The sequence below is a fragment of the Talpa occidentalis genome, unplaced genomic scaffold (assembly GCF_014898055.3).
Source record: "Talpa occidentalis isolate TD23 unplaced genomic scaffold, MPIMG_talOcc4v2.1 talOcc4.6, whole genome shotgun sequence".
NCBI lineage: Eukaryota > Metazoa > Chordata > Mammalia > Eulipotyphla > Talpidae > Talpa > Talpa occidentalis.
In genome coordinates this window covers 64,348,965-64,362,572 of record NW_023604972.1, presented here as the reverse complement: position 1 = coordinate 64,362,572, position 13,608 = coordinate 64,348,965, and positions in this window count along the sequence as shown.

The following is a 13,608-nucleotide window of genomic DNA, read 5'->3' as shown; positions in this document are numbered from 1 at the left end:
TTCTACTGTTAAATGTGTTTGCGTATAAGTGTTCAGGTAATCTCTTATTATTCTTTTGATTTCTACTGAATCTGTTGTGATTTATCCTCTTTCATTTATAATCCTATTTTTATGTGTTTTCTCCTATTTTTTCTTGGTGAGCCTTGCTAGAGTTTTGTCTATTTTGTTTATTTTTTCAAAGAACCAAATTTTGGTTTCATTTATCTTTTGGATTGTCTTTGAATTTCTAATTGATTTATTTCTGCTTTGATTTTTATTATTTCCTTTTTCTACTGGCTTTAGGGGTTTTTGTTGTTCTTTTTCTAGTTCTTTGAGATGTAAGGTTAGATTGTTTCTTTGAGTTCTTTCTTGTTTGTTGATGTGAGCCTGTATTGCTATATATTTTCCTCTTATTACTGCCTTTGCTGCATCCCATACATTCTGGAAAGTGGTGTCCTCCTTGTCACTCAACTCAAAGTATTTTTTAATTTCTTCTTTGATCTCCTCATTAGTCCAGTGGTCTTCCAGTAGTGTGGATTTCAATCTCCATAAAGTGGGTAGTTTCCTTTTCATGATTTATTTCTAGCTTTATGTCTTTATGATCAGAGAAGATAGTTGGAATGATTTTGATTTTCATGTATCTGTTGATGTTTGTCTTATGGCCCAGTAGGTGATTGATTCTGCAGAATGATCCATGAACACTTGAGAAAAATGTGTACTCAGATTTTTTTTGGGTGCAGTGTCCTATAGATGTCTGTTAAGCCCATGAGTTCTATGTCTTTATTTAGGGCTCTAGTGTCTTTGTTTATTTTTTGTCTTGTTGACCTGTCCATTGGTAAGAGTGGGGTGTTGAAGTCTCCCATTCTATATGTATTTTCTTTAATATCTATTTTCAAAGCTGATAATAATTGTCTAATATATTTTGGTGCCCCTTCATTTGGTGAGTATATGTTGATGAGTGTTTTATCTTCCTGATGTATTGTCCCCTTGATCATAATGTAGTGTCCATCTATGTCTCATTTTACTTTTTTTTAATTTGAAGTCTATTTCACCTGATATAAGTATGGCTGTTCTTACCTTCTTTTTTGGTCCATTTGCTTGTAGGATTGTTTTCCACCCTATTACTTTCAGTCTGTGTTTATCTTTTGTGGTTAAATGTGTTTTCTGGAGACAGCAGAAGGTTTGATTTTGTTTTTTAATCCAGTCTGCTACTCTGTGTCTTTTTACTGATGAGTTTAATCCATTTACATTTAGAGTTAATATTGATATGTTGGTATCTATGTTTGCCATTTGGTTTGTCTTTTTTGTGATTTTATTCCTTGCTTTATTCTGTTCTTCTTGTTCATTACTCTGTTGGTTTTGGCTTTATGACTTCTTGTAGAAATTTTTGGAGTGGGGGTTTAGTCGTAATGAATTTCTGGAGTTTCTGTTTGTCTGAGAAGTTCCATATTTTCTCTTCATAGAGGAAGGAGAGCTTCGCAGGGTATTCTTCATTGGCATTTGCTATCTTGAAGCTTGCTGACTATGTTACTCCATTTTCTTCTTGCCCATAATGTTTCTTCGGAGAAGTCAGAAGTTAACCTGATTGGTTTTCCCTTATAAGTTATCTGCTTCTTCCCCCTTGCCAGTTTCATTATATTTTCCTTGTCTTGGACTCTTGCAAGCTTTACTATTAGGTGTCTTGATGTATCTTTCTTTTCATTATGGTAATTGGGAGTTCTTCTTGCTTCCTGTATGTCTATATTCATCTCCTTTATCATGCTTGGTAAGTTTTCTTCAATTATCTCCTTGAATAATTTCTCAGTTCCTTTGTCTCTCTCCTTACCTTCTGGAATGCCTATAACTCTTACATTTCCTCTCTTCATGGAGTCTGATAATTGTCTAAGAGTCTCCTAATACTGCTTCATTTGCACTTCTCTCTCCTTTTCTCTTTTGGATCTTTTTATTTCTGTATCTTCTATAGTACTGATCCGTTCTTCTATTTCACCGATCCTGTTTTCATTGATTTTCCCAGAGCTCTTTATCTCCTCTGGTAATCTTTTTTTTTTTTTTATAGAGGCATGTTTTATTTATTTATTTATTTGTTTGTTTGTTTTGTTTATACATGCACTGGGTACAGTCAGAAGCGCGGGAGGGTGAGAAAATTCACCAGAGCCAGAGCTGGGAGCAGAGCAGGCAGAAGGACCGAAGTACACTGCTGAGGGGAGCACTGGGCGGCAGGAGAGGTCTGCGCGCCATGCGGGACCCTCCTCTGGAGGCCGGGGAGCAGCCGGGGATCAAACCAGCGCCGCAGAGGCCGTGAGCAGCTTTGCAACCCAGCGCTCAACTGCTACTCCACCGGGGAGGCCCTCTAGTAATCTTTTTATCTCCTGCATTTCTTTCCTTTCTTAAGGTATCAATTTCATTCTTCTGTTGAGTGATTATTTGTCTCAAATCATTTTTTTTCCTTGTTTTCTTTCTGCTTTTTAATCAGGATGATTATTAATTCTCTATCTGATAGGCCGAGAAGTTCTTCCATGTCATTGTTGAGCTCTGTTGACTATTTCTTTTTGTGGTGTGTCCTCCTGCTGGCTTGCTTGGTTATTTATATTTTTTCTTCTCCCTGTTGTTTGCTTTTTAATTAGTTCTATGCATTGGGACGTTGTGCCACTGGTGTTGGTGAGCATCTCTTTGGAGTGCTCCTTTAAGGGTGTTGGAAACTGTTTACCAGACTGAGACCAGCACTGGTAGGCCAAAACTCCACCAGGGTGTTGCTGCTGTGTTGCTGGACTCTGTCCCTTACACTTCCCTCCCTCTGTATTTACTCAGTTCCAACAGGGAATCAGCTATTTGGTGATTTAGTTCTGGTCACGAGGTGGGGCCAGAGACCCGTACTTGCTGACCTGTGCTTTTTCCCAGTGGTTCCCTGAGTAGCAGAGGTGGGGCGCAGGGGTGCACCTCAACACAGGGGCTCTTATTCAAGCCAGGTGCTGTGTCTGCCCATGTCTTATTTGCCTCTTTACCCCAATTTGCGAGGCCCACCCTCTCTCAGCGCCTGAGGTTGTTTTTGTGATCCCTGGTTTTCAACTATAGGGTGTTGGTGATTTTTTTCTGGTCTCTAGGTGGTGCCAGAGATCTTTCCCAGTGTTCTTCGGGAACTGTTGTTAAGCCTGTGGGTCTGGGGGAACAGAGTGGGAGTGGTGTGGAGAGCCTCAACGGCATGGGGGTGCTGTGTCTGCATTGTGCCCCACCATTGTGTGGATCCCACATCCCAAATTTCAAGCTCCGGGTTTCAGTTCCCAAAGCCCTCAGTTCCAGGATGCGGGCTGTAGCCCAGTTCAGTGTCTGCAGAAATGGCACCTTTTGCACCCAACTCCTGGGTCCGGGCGCCTGGTTTCTGATTACTCAGCGAGGGATATTCACCTCAATGAGGGCCCCCGCGTGTCTCCCTGCAAGCCTAGGTCGCAGGCACGGGGACCTGGGCAGCCCTGATCAGTGTATGCTTTTCAAGCATTCCCCTATTCCCCACAAGCTTACTGGCTGGCCTTGGGCTGTTTGTAGGTCTCCTGGGAGTCTTTCTTTTTCTCCAATGGCGCCTGGAGCTGTTCACTCACCTCCGCTGAAAATCTTGCATGGTTCTCCACAGTTCCAGTTCACAGGGTGCGGTGGTTGAAATAGTTCCTTTCCACTCACAGTCCCGCTCGATGCATAGTTTGTTCTTGTTGGTTATTTTAGTTTTTTTTTTTTTTTTTTTTTCTGTTGGTCGGAGAGTGCCAACTTTGTGGGTGGGGGAGGGTAGGAGATTTCTGAGCTTTCCTCCCTTCTAGTCCTCTTTTATGGCAATTTTCTTCTTCAGGCAGTTTGCCAGAGTTGCCCATTTATCTTCCCTGTCCCAGTTCTCTCAGGGACCTGCCACTTTTCCTCCCTATTAACTTTTTTTTTTTTTATGGGAGGTCTTACTGGCAGCGTTTCCTCGCCGCCAAGTTGATGACGTCTCTCTCACTGTGGTTTTTATTTCTATTTCCCTGATGATAAGTGATGGTGAACACTTTTTCATTGTCTGTTGGCTATTTGTATGTCTTCTTTGGAGAAGTGTAAAGAACATATTCCTTAGTCACGTTTAGCTCTTTCTCTTCCTTCTGTAATTTTCTAATGCATATACCTTCCTCTGCTTAATGAGAAAGAAAATATCTCTTCTCCTGCCCAATAACTAGAATATTTTGAAATGTATCTTAATTTAATTTGATTAAATGAATTGCAGATAATTTGTGAAATGAGTAAAATTAATGTTGTACTATTTATACTCAAATTTCTAATGCTTCAACAAGTTGCCAAACGGGCAACTCTATTCTTCATTGAATTCCTGTCAATCACTAATTATACTTTCTTTTTCCATTTTACTTCATTATTCAGAATAACCTGTTTCAACCATAATTCATTGCATGTTTTATGTTATTTAGATCTGCATGCTGTTTTTATTATTTTTAAGATTTATTTATTTATTTATTTATGTATTTATTTATTTATTTATATGAGCACGGGTACAGTCAGAAGCGCGGGAGGGTGAGAGAATACACCAGAGCCAGAGCGGGGAGCAGAGCAGGCAGAGGGACCGAAGTACACTGCTGAGGGGAGCAGTGGGCGGCAGGAGAGGTCTGCGTGTCATATGGGACTTTCCTCCAGTGGCCTGGGAGCAGCCGGGGATCGAACCAGCACTGCAGAGGCTGCGGGCAGCTTCGCAACCCAGTGCTCAACCGCTGCACCACCGGGAAGGCCCTGCATGCTGTTTTTAAATGAGCATATTTCATTTTACAGACATATTTCCTAGTAGATAGAAATCTTTTTTTTTAAATTAATTTATTTATACATACAAGAACTGTGGTACAGGCCAGAGGTGTGGGGGGCAAGATGATTCACCAGAGACAGAGTGGGGAACAAAACAGGCAGATCTACTGAAAAACACTGCTGAGGGGAGCAACCAGCCACTCAGTAGAGGTCTGCTGCACCATGTGGATAGCTCCTTGGCTGGGGATCAAACTCGTGCTGCAGTGGCTGCAGCAAGCTTCAGAGGTTGTGTCTTAACCCCTTGTGCCTCCAGGGAGGCTCTAGATAGAAATCTTAATGCATTTTCTAAACATCTGATTATTTCATATTGTATTGTTGAATGGTATTTCAACAATACCAACCTATTTCACTAAGTTAAAATGAGAGTCCAATAAAAATTAATGTGTTTAGGACCTCCCCGGTGGTGCAGCGGGGGTCCCACATGGTACGCAGACCTCTCCTGTCGCACCCACTCTCCCCTCAGCAGTGTATTTTGCCAGTCTGCCTGTTCTATTCCCTGCTCTGGCTCTAGTGAATTCTCTCACCCTTCCGTGCTTCTGACTGTACCCAGTGCTTGTATAAATAAATAAATAAATCTTAAAATAATAAAATAAAATAGCAAAGGGAATATATATCTAGAAAACCCATGTTTCCATTAATTGATAATTTAAGGAGCATTCTGATGGAGCTGGAATTGAATGGATGCCACTGTCTAAAATTATTTTTTAATATGAAGTCAATTGAATATTATTATTATTTTAAAGATTTATTTATTAATGCATACAAGAAGTGAGTTTCAGGCCAGAGGTGCAGGGGCGTGAAAGGATTCACCAGAGACAGAGTGGGGAGCAGAACAGGCAGACTGACTGAAATACATTGTTGAGGGGAGAAGCAGGGAGGCAGGAGAGGTCTGTTGCCTCTCTCTGTGTGTCAGCTCCATGGTTGGACGGGGATCGAACTCATGCTACAGAGGCTGGGGATAGCTTCACAGTGCCATGCTTCTTAACCCCTTACACCCTCAGGGAAGCCCCAATGTAAATTGGATTATAAGTTGGAAAATGATTTTCCAAATCTTCCTTTCTTACCTTTGTTCCATCACAAAGTGATGAATAAGCATTTTTCAGTTTCATGTTAATTTTATGTATTTGTGATTAGATCATTTGACAGCACAATCTTGAATCAGATTTATCTCTTTTGGACTGTTGAGAGTTTAGCTAAGCAGCTCAAATGAATCCTTGCCTTTGGCAAAGTAGCCTAGAGCGATCTTAAATTGACAGTACTCCTTCATCTATGTGCATTCCCTATAAAACAGCCAGGATCATCATAATTAAATGTAAGTTCTTTATAAGATTTTCTCAATAGTCCTCATCATCAACAGACTCCCTGCTTTTCAGGACCATACTCTATGTGCCCCCTGTAACTTACATAAACCTTGCTCTTTTTTTTTTTTTTTTGAATTAACTACTTCAGTCTTAGTCAAGGAATACCAAAGCACTCTACCCACACACCCTAATACCTTGGCCCCAGATGCTATTGCTTTCTCTGTTTGTCCTCTGCCTTGACCTCCCCATGTGGTACCTCTAGATAACACCAAGTACTTCTTCTAGAACCTATGAATATAAACATCTCTAATTATATTTTCCTTCTGATCTGATGTTGAATTGTGATTCATCATTTGACACCCTATGTTCCTCTTAAAAAATCTTAATTTAACAAAGTAACAGACATGGACAAATTTATTAGCTAAATTACAATATGAATACTAAATTGGGTGAAATTCAGCCTGATATTTTCTTCTTTTGTCCAGTTCAATAGACATTTAAGCTCCTAAAAAGAGACTATAGATTTAATGAGAAAAAATGTACTAGAACAAATTAATATGAAAAAATATGACTATTTAAGCAAGTGCAGAATTGCATGGAAACAATTTAGCATAAATTGATTAAAAGAAAAATGATTGTCAGTCTTAAAAAACCCATTGACTTTCATCAAGCAAGAGAGTCAATGAGTTCTTAACGGGGAAAGCCATAGATATCATTTATTTACAATTTTAAAAGCCTCTTCAACATGACATCTTAGACAAGAGAATAAAACTATTAAGTCTTTTTTATGAATAAATTTTACATGGAATGAAAAATGTGCACAGTGTTGAAGAACACTGACAGACATTTCAGATTTCACAGAAGAAAGACATATATGGAAAGAAGCAAATGTGCTATACCTACATCCCATTTCTTCTCAAAGAGACATGTACTAAAGTGAATAGAAGTACATCCTGGAGAAAAGAGCTAGCATTTCCAATCAGTGATACTGATTCAAATAAATAGGACCAAATGTCTATTATAATTTGATTTCCTTGATTTTCCACTGGCTTTGAATTCTTTAGAAAATTTTATCAGATTTTCATAATAAATCTATATCTTTCATTCCCAAAAAAGGGGTTTCACAGTACTGTGTGGTTAGAAAAATCCATCCAAAGGAATTATATATAAGTGATTTCAGATTACATTTTTAATGCAATCCTTCAGTTAAAAATTTATGTGTGGGGCCTCCCTCGTGGCACAAGGGGTTAAGACGCAACCTATGACACTGTCTGCAGCCTTTGTAGCACAGGTTCAATCTCCAGCCTGCCAGGGAGCAACCCACATGGCATAGCAGATCTCTCCTAACTCGCCCGCTACTCCCCTCAGCAGTGTACTTTGGCCAATCTGCCTTTTCTGTTCCCCACTTTGTCTCTGGTGAATCCTCTAACTCCCCTCCCCACACCTCTGTCATGTACCCCAGTCCTGGTATGAATACATAAAAATATCATAATAATAAAAAAATTAAAAAAATATGTATGGCAGGGGGGAAATTTACATATTTTTCTCCACTTACTTTATGCTTTTTCCATATCTATAAACCCAGTCCAGCACAATGTTGTTTTTACACATTCTGTTTACTCCAATGAAGTCACATTTTTTTCACATTTTCATGCCAGTATTGGGCAATGTTCAAAATTTTCATATCTCAAATTTTTTCATACCTCAAATTTTAAAAAATCAGTCATATTTTTAAGTATCAAAATCGAAAATTGCTTCATTTTCATATAATTCCAAACTGGATTAATAATAATCATACAGAAGGTTAAATTTGACACCAAAATTACCTTCTATTCAGGGATTTCATTAATCGTTTATACTTATTTTTTTCCATTGTTCTCAAACTAACTTTTTTCAAGCCTCCAACACTTCTCTGCTATTACACCAAAGTCTAGTCAAGGTATAGCTCTCCTGCCATAGTAATAGTGTTATTGACCTGATGTTATAGCAGTAATGTTACAGCAAGAGTTCAAGTGTTTATTCTATACTTCAGGTGGCACACTGGGGTATATATCATTGAAGAACACTTGAGTTTCATGTCCAAGTTGCTTACGGGGGAAACATAATTAAATAGGCAAAAGGTGGAGACTTAGGTAATTTATACAAATGAGATTTTCAACCAGTGCAGTTCTGGGAAGTTTGTCAAGTGATGATTGGTCAAATTTCAACACTAATTATAGCTTTCCAGATTGATTTCATTTTGTTCACAACTATGGTTATGTCTGTCCATGCCAAACATGTTCTGGGTGCCACAACAAGCCTGGGACCTGATCCTCAACAGTTGACTGGCTCTGACTGGTTGTTGCACAAGCTCTGAATGTTCTTTTTCTTATTTTATTTACATATTTACATTTATGTATATTTTTACAATAAGTAATAATAGCTTTTTGTTATCTGTTCATCCTTTCAAACATGTACTGTGTTATATGAGTCACTATTTTTATAAATAAAATTTTATATTAATACAGACCCACTTCATTTAAATATTGTTTATGTCTGCTTTCACACTCAATACCATTTCATCTATTCTGCTTTCATTGCTTTTCCCAGAGTTCTTTAGCTCTTCCATTAATCCTTTGATCTCCTGCATTTCTTTCACTTCCCTTTTTAGGGACTCAATTTCATTATTCTGATCACTGATTATTTTTCCAATATCATTTTTTATTTCTTTCAAATTTTTTATCATGGTGGTTTTAAATTCTCTATTGGGAAGGCTCAGAAGTACTTCCGAGTCACTGTTGTTGCAATCTGGTGGTTGATTTTTTTTTTTTTGTGGTGTCTTTTCCTTGAGGACTTGCTTGGTTGCTTATAATTTTTCTTCTCCTCCCTGCTGCTTGTTTTCTAATTTTTCCTATGTGTTGGACACGTGTTGCTTGTACAAATGCCACAGTTGAGAGTTCAGCCCTTATTTATTTATTCCTGACCTTTACAGAGTAATTTGCCAATCTCTGTCTAGAAATACGTTGCTCAATTTATTTCTGAGAGACAGTTTTCACTACCAATTAATTAAAAGTTGATTGATTTCATCTGTGATTATAATAATGATTATAGTAAAACATATATGAATTGTCTGTGATCCATGATAAGTCTCACACTTTGTACTGAGATGAAGATTGAGAAGACTAGACTGTACCAAGGGGTCTGATACCTGTGAAAATTGCTTCAAAGCTTATTATAGGGGCCTCCCCGGTGGTGCAGCGGTTGAGCACTGGGTTGCGAAGATGCCCGCGGCCTCTTCAGCGCAGGTTCGATCCCCGGCTGCTCCCAGGCCACCTGAGGAGGGTCCCACATGGCGCGCAGACCTCTCCTGCCACCCGCTGCTCCCCTCAGCAGTGTACTTCGGTCCTTCTGCCTGCTCTGCTCCCCGCTCTGGCTCTGGTGAATTCTCTCACCCTCCCGCGCTTCTGACTGTACCCAGTGCATGTATAAACAAAACAAACAAATAAATAAATAAAATAAAATAAAACATGCCTCTATTAAAAAAAAAAAAAAGCTTATTATATCTGCTTCCAAAGAAAGTATTATTTTGGGTCACCAATAGAACTTCAGTGACTTACTCCTTCCTACATGGTGCCTCTATGGAAAACACACCCTTAGCTAGTTTACAAAAAGAAATATAAGAATTCTGGGCCTCCCCGGTGGCGGCACAGCGGTTGAGCGCTGGGGTGCGAAGCTGCCCGCGGCCTCTGCGGCACCGGTTCGATCCCCGGCTGCTCCCCAGCCACCAGAGGAGGGTCCCACATGGCGCGCAGACCTCTCCTGCCACCCGCTGCTCCCCTCAGCAGTGTACTTCGATCCTTCTGTCTGCTCTGCTCCCTGCTCTGGCTCTGGTGAATTCTCTCGCCCTCCCGCGCTTCTGACTGTACCCAGTGCATGTATAAACAAACAAACAAACAAATAAATAAAAACATGCCTCTATTAAAAAAATTTTTAAAAAAAAAGAATTCTAACTCTCCAGATTTTGTGACATCATCTACTTTAGCACAATTAATTGTTGCAGGTATTTTACCTTCTAAGAATGACACCAGGGCCTGAAGTGTGGATAGTAGGGCAAGACTGATGGTTTCCCCACTGCCATGTAAACAGCAGAAACTGTTAGAAAAACGTGTTGAATTTACCCATCTGTGCCAAAAATTGTTACATGTGGGCAGTCCATACCTCGAGTGCCAGCCAAGAGGTATTAGGGAGGGTGTGGGATTCTGACAGAGAATATAAGGGGTACAGGAGTGAGCTTTGAACTCCAACATCTTGGATCCCTCTGAGACTCCCTGCACACTCCAAGACACCTGGACACTTATCCTCCGTTTCCTGCTACTTGATACCTGGTCTTTAAAGAAGTAGGAACATCCTTTAGAAGCTGACCTCAAAAAAGAGAAACTCAAGAGTTTTTTTGCAGTGACTGGTAGATTGCACTTGTCTCTGGTCTTGTCATTACCACCACCTGGAAAAATAGCAAAGGCCCTGTTCTGATGTCTCAGAGAGCTGTTAAATCTCATCATCCAGTTCTACCTTGATGCTACTGTTTGAATTGTTGTTCATCCTGACCTTCGGACTGTTCTTCGATCTGCTGTGGAGTTGAACACTTCCCGCTGCCACTATGAGCTGGACAGTTGCTTGCCATCTGTCACACCCTGCAGTTCATTGTTGGCTGGATGGCACCATCTTGGATGATCAGCCTTTTGCTTGGGACTTCTGAACACTCTGGACACTATCTAAAGTGAGATAGCAGGACAATTGTTACCTTGGTAGTCCTTTGTTTCCTCTGTTAAATAAATCCCATTACTATTGTTTTCCTAGCTCAGTGATATTGCTCACCAGTGAAAGTCCACAGATAGTGATCTGTCCTCTTTTGGGCACTGTCCTTGGATGGCTCTAGCACACCTGGAGCCCTATTTCAAGAGCACAGTTTATTATACACAAAAATGCCTTAAAGCAATATTTATGATATTGCCAAAAGGTCTGCAGACTTGTTTCATTATAGTATTATGCTGAGAGTACATGCCAGGTGCAAAGGCACTATCAGGTTTCAATATTACTGTGTCACAAAGTCAGGTAACATGAATATATTATAGGTCAGATTATCTTATTGTAATATAATGTGACCCAATTTTCCCAAATAAAAATAGAATGAAACCACAGCTTGTAGTAACATACAAACTATCTTCTGAATCATTATTTCTTTAATGAAAAGCAAGACCAGACAATTTCAAAGCAAACTGTGTTTTAGCATCTCATTAAATGAATAATGTTTTATGCATACCATATATTTCTAAGCACCTGAAGAATTATAAAATATATAAAAATGTTACATAAAAATGAGTCAAGTCTATTCTATCCAAATTTAGGTGACAATTAAGACCTTTCTGATTTTTATTATTTTACAACAATAATTTGCTTCTGGGACCTCCCTGGTGGCACAAGGGGTTAAGACAAAACCATGAAGCTGTTCACAGCCACAACAGCATGAGTTCGATCCCCTGCCAGGGAGCAACCCACATGGCACAGCAGACCTCTTCTGACTCACTGGTTGCTCCCCTCAGCAGTGTATTTCAGTCAATCTGCCTTTTCAGTCAATCTGTTCCCCACTCTGTCTCTGGTAAATCTTCTCACCTCCCACACCCCTGGTTTGTACCCCAGTTCTTGTATGCATAAATAAATAAATCTTTAAAAATAATAATAATTTGCTTCTATTTTTAGGTTTCTCAGATATTAAGTAAGTTGAAATAAGAATTCTAAACTGCCAATTCCCTATGTTCCTAGGTATTTAAATAATTCCTATTGTGGAAATATGCAGATATTTTATTCTGATTTGCCTTTTATTTGACATATATTTTTTTCCCCTCAGGAAACTTAAGGGTCTAAAATAAAAGAGTTGAATTTGAGAACAAAAGATCTTCCAGAACATAAATTATTCTGGCCATATCCTATTGCCAGTAAAACAAATCTTGAAACATTTTTTATTAAAGACTACTGAGAGCAGTTTATTTCTATTTTGTGTTCATTTAAGACACCCACCTTGTTGTAGAAATGAATTCTAGACTTTTACCCAGGCAGAGGAAGAACAAGTGGTACTTCAGGAATGGTGAGGTCAGGAGAAGTTTTATTACTCATGCATGAGGTCCCAGACTTGGGTAGCCCTGTAAGGTCTGACCCCCGTTTAAAGACCAACTGTTAAAGACCTTTTGTACACAACTGTGTCCATATCTATTACATTGATAACATTGTTTTTCAGCAGACACGACCATTTGTGGCAAAGTCCCCAGACAAGGTGGGCAAGGCAAGAGGGGAAAGATGCAGGCATTCTGGGATGGCCTTGGAGAGATAGACCAGCTCGCTCGCTGGCTGCCTGACCTTGTAAATAAGAATGGGGAGGCCCTGGCTATGAATCTTTAAAGGGAAAGAGCTATAAGTAAGCAAACTTGTTAATTATGCCTGCACTGGGGTGTTCATTGCACCTAGGCTGGAAGTTCTACTGGAATCTTTATTATATTCATTTGTTCAATAATATATTTTTTTTTCTTTAGCCTCAGAAGTAATACTTTCAGTAATGAAGTTCAATTACTAGGCTGATTTCAGTTATTTTTTATTCAAGTTAATTAATTATATATATATATATATATATATATATATAAAATAGCATTCTTCCTTTTTGTATAAGCGTACATGCTTTCTACTCTCAGATGTAGTCCCTGCAAAATTCCCACTACCAATTCACCTGTGTGCCATTACCATAGTCCCTTGTATAAGAACACATTCCTTCCCCTGTTTTGATTTGTGTTCTTTTGCACAAACTTTGCCTTGTATTCATCAATTTGTTTCTTTCATCATCTTAATCTCTGGTCACTGAGGCAGAAATAACTTCTCCATATCAAGCCTGGATATCTGCAGGCATTTTCCTCCTGTTTCATACTGAGTTAGCAATCAATCCCATCTGTTACTTATCATTAGGAATTCACAGTATGCTCACACCCATTCTTCAAGTTAGGTCTTAGGCTTTCAAGACAACTTTCTAGGTAAATAGATGATGACATATAGATAAATAGATAGAAAGATGATAGACACAAACACAAACACACCCTCTTTGCTTATTTACTCACCTTTCTAGCTAGACTCCACCATTATGTTGTGAAATTTAAGGGTTTGTTTCGTTTTGTTCATTCATTTGTTTTGTTTCTTTATACTAGTGTAGGGTAAAGAAAATATCAGGCTTTTCTGCCCTCCTGCCATCAGGATAGATGATGGATCCTTGTCCTGAATGCATGCCTGATGGCGGGCACCTGGAATAGGGTGTGGACATAGGTAGATAGGATTCAGATGAGCTAAGACTGTGCTTTTTAAGGGCGGCATCACAGGGACGCCAGAAGCTGAGAAAGCAGCAGCAGCAGAAGCTGAAGAGAAGCCAAGATCACCAGAGAGCCCAGATAGAGTGAAGATTTGCTGGGGGCTGGGAGGCCTGCCAGCCTCC